The sequence below is a fragment of the Micropterus dolomieu genome, linkage group LG08 (assembly GCF_021292245.1).
Source record: "Micropterus dolomieu isolate WLL.071019.BEF.003 ecotype Adirondacks linkage group LG08, ASM2129224v1, whole genome shotgun sequence".
NCBI lineage: Eukaryota > Metazoa > Chordata > Actinopteri > Centrarchiformes > Centrarchidae > Micropterus > Micropterus dolomieu.
The window spans coordinates 32,140,420-32,144,420 of NC_060157.1; the positions used below are offsets into that span (position 1 = coordinate 32,140,420).

Genomic DNA, 4,001 nt, shown 5'->3' on the forward strand with positions numbered 1-4,001 from the left:
TGGGAAATCCCCCGGCAGTCTAGGCCTATAGCAGCATAACTAAGGGATGGTTCAGGACTACCTGAGCCAGCCCTAACTATAAGCTTTATCAAAGAGGAAAGTCTTAAGCCTACTCTTAAATGTGGAGATGGTGTCTGCCTCCTGAACCCAAACTGGAACCTGGTTCCACAGGAGAGGAGCTTGATAGCTGAACACTCTGGCTCCTAGTCTACTTTTGGAGACTCTAGGAACCACAAGTAACCCTGCATTCTGGGAGCGCAGTGCTCTGGTGGGGTAGTAAGGTACTATGAGCTCTTTAAGATAAGATGGTGCCTGACCATTAAGAGCTTTGTAGGTCAGAAGAATGATTTTAAATTCTATTCTGGATTTTACTGGAAGCCAATGCAAATAAGCTAAGACAGGAGAAATGTGATTTCTTTTCCTGGTTCCTGTCAGAACACGTGCTGCAGCATTCTGGATCAGCTGAAGAGTCTTAATGGACTTTTTCGAGCAGCCTGATAATAAGGAATTGCAGTAATCCAGCCTAGACGTAACAAATGCATGGACTAGTTTTTCTGCATCATTTTTAGACAGGATGTTCCTGAATTTCGCAATATTACGTAGGTGAAAAAAGGCGGTCCTTGAAATTTGCTTAATGTGAGACTTAAAATTGTTATGATGTTATGTTATGATCGTGGCTCTGGACTCTGATGGTAACTTATTTTAACAAGCTAGATAAAAGGTCATGCCCTGGCAGTGGCAAATAGCTTTGGTTTATTATTTGATTACCTTAATGTTTAAGTTGAGATTTACAAGAAATATTTTATTGCTACTGTGTAAAGGGAATACTGCTGGGAAAAAGCACCTTATTTGTTTAGACTGTTTGCAAACCGCATGTTATTACACTTTTGTGGATACAGCTGGACATTTAAATGTCTGCAATACACTACTTTAGAATTCATTATTCAATTTTGTACATAACAATGCGATTAATGACTATTAAAAATCATTGCCCAGCACTAATATAAACATACGTTTATATATGTACAGTATATACTGTATATAGAGTATATAGAGAAGGAGAGGCCAGAAGTATCACAGGTACAAACACACACGTATATATATACTTTTCAATATATTCATACATGGGTGTCATTTACACTGGGGACATTGGAGACATGTCCCCACCACTTTTTGAAAACATTTGTTAAAATGTTCTGAAAAATAGCAATGGGAAATGTTAACTAACAAATGAAAATGTTTTAAGAAAGGTTTATTTGCACAATAAGAAAACTTGCAATGCATTGTAAATACAGAATAAACATTTACATTTACTCATTTGGCAGATGCTTTATCCAAAGCGAGAAGCAAAGGTGCATTGTCCAAAAAAAGTAACTTAAGCCAAAAAAACAAGCTGCTGATTACTGCATTATATTTTTATATTTTGAATTGTCACCTGCCACCTGAATTGTGTGTTTCCTTTATATAAAGAAAGACATTCCCTGCAATAAATTGGTGTTGAAACTTTCTCCTGAATGCAGGAAATAAAGTATTTAATGCTCAACATTTTTCTGGGAGAGGACCTCCAGACACCCCACTCATATGTTTCAGCACTGAATATTCCTTCAAAATAGTGTTAAAACATCTTCTTGACTTGTATTCGTGGACCAATATTGTGTGTGTGTGTGTGTGTGTGTGTGTGTGTGTGTGGGTGTGTGTGGGTGTTTCAGGGACTGCCCTGTGAAGTGGCTGACGTCTTACTCCCAGTTCTGCCCAGAAGACCCCTGAACGCATCAGGAACACAGACCTGCATGAAGAACTGAAGAGAAATGTTTTTATTCTGTACTGTTTTCCCTCAGCTGTCACATACAGATGTGTTGCAGGCTGCACATGTAGCAGGTGTTGTATTCACTGATTTCTAAAAACGTGTTGCAAAATAAACAGTGCCATGCCTACGTGTCTCTTCATGTATCCATTCATGACATGGTAGTTCCTTCAGTCAGTGGGTCAGAGGTCAGACCTCTCACATCATCCCTGAGAACGTCCTCCTACTCCACATCTCTTTTTAGAACCACGATCTTGACTTTCGCAAATGCAAATTGAAAATGTGTCACTAACCTCATAAACTCTCTGTTTTTCCTTTCCCACACATAGAACGCAGCCGTATATTACTGAGTTCTGTGAAATGATGTGATACTGAAACACGAGTTGCGTAGGGAATGTGGTTCAGTGAGTAACACAACAAACACATCATACAAATGTCTTTAAAGTATCAGTCTGCTGTTATTCCAGATCTCATGCTCTGACCCAAACCAGCAACCTGTCACTGTCTGACATCCTCTCTGAGGCTCTCAGCTGCAAGCCCATTGGTTCTCCCTGAAGATGTAAACCTTTAAACAATAGTCTAAAAGGCTCCAGGAGGAAATAGAGCATCTGTTGAAAAATGTAACGCTCCATATTTGTATAGCACCTTTCTGGTCTTTATCTGCATTCACACACATTTATTCACTGAGTCTAAGTGCTCAAACAGAAACTAACATTCACACACTGGCAGAACAGCCAGTTTGGTTCAGTATCTTGCCCAAGGACACTTTGACATGCAGCGTGGAGAAGCCAGGGATTGAACCACCAACCTTCTGATTATCGATCCTCCGGAGGCAGGGATTAACAGGCAACCCGCTCTACTTCCTGAGCCATAGCCACCCCTGTATTTCCAGTGGCAGATGAATTGACATGTGGAGCACTAGTGCGTGTTTGGGGCAGCAGGACGGTGTTTGTGGGGCTGAGTCAGAATCACAGCCTGTATAAAAGCAGTGGGTGTAGCTGCTGTGATGTCACCCGTTGGTTTGTGGACTACTGTTTTGAAGACTCCAGTTGAGTAGTATGTAGCTGCAGTACCGGAGGCTGCAGTTTCAGGACCGCAATCCTAGGAGTGGAACTGCAATTCTAGGACCCTTGTTTAGTTTGATACTGCCAGCTACCTAGCTATGTTAGGTAGCTGGCAGTAGTAACATAACCCTACAGCTGGGCACATTGTCCTCACGGCCGACGTGCTACCAGACAGGGTTAACTGCTAGTTAGAACTACGGTCCTAGAACTGCGGTCCCAGGATTGCGGGGGTCCTGAAACTGCAGCCTCCGGTACTGCAGCTACATAATATTGACCAGTTTGGCATTTTGGCCGTTGCCATCTTGGTTTTTTGTAAATAGACGTGACCGTATTTGGACGAGAGGGTGGAGCTTAGGATGACCAGCCGTCCCCGTTTTCTGGGGACAGTCCCCGATTTTGGTGGCCTGTCCCCAGCTGGAGCTGTCACCGGAAATGTCCCCATTTTTAACTGTGTGTTAATCATAGACTGTATAAGGTGTTAACAGATCTGAAATCAGATTTTAAGAAAGCCAGAAAGACTGAAAAGCAGAGCATGCAGGTAATATGCTGAAAAGTGATCGTCCTCCGAAAATTGATTGCGGTGGAAGCCCGCCCTGTGTGTTAATGCTATATCTTAACATCTACAACTGCTTTTATCTGGTTCAAACAGACATAACGTGCAATTAAAGCTGCAAGCAGCGTTGGGCGGGCCCTCGCACTTGTAAGCGCGTCTGCGCGTGAGCCGGCCGAGTTGCATATTCTGGAGCTCTGCCGGTGCGGCTGTGAATTTGCAACGCGGTTATGACGCCGCATGAAGGTGTTATATGTCACTTCCTGTGTCCCCTATGTGGAGCTACATAGCACTTGCCGCTATGAATATAAATCGGTATTGACGTGTAGATGTCTGCGGGGTGGGAGAGTTATCAAGCACGTAAAGTTTGTTTCAGATGTGAGCATGTACACTGAACAATAATGCAGTGCAGTGCAGGATGAACTCAGAATAGACCCATTTCTCACCTTATTATTCTAAATCATGCAACGAAGAAGAAGAAATGCATAAGAAATCCTGGGACAAAATCTGTCCACAAATACTGCACAGCATGTAGTCTGATGATCAAGACTTGTGTTATAGCTGACTTGGGCAGTGAAATGTT

General features: G+C 42.5%; 1 long non-coding RNA gene across 1 annotated transcript; it reads left to right on the plus strand.

Annotated features, from left to right (window-relative positions):
- Nucleotides 1–1,039: 1,039 nt before the first annotated feature.
- LOC123974526 lies at nucleotides 1,040–1,932 on the plus strand. Its single transcript, XR_006825874.1, has 2 exons — nucleotides 1,040–1,080; nucleotides 1,710–1,932. It is a non-coding gene; the product is annotated as an uncharacterized LOC123974526 (long non-coding RNA).
- Nucleotides 1,933–4,001: the final 2,069 nt, after the last annotated feature.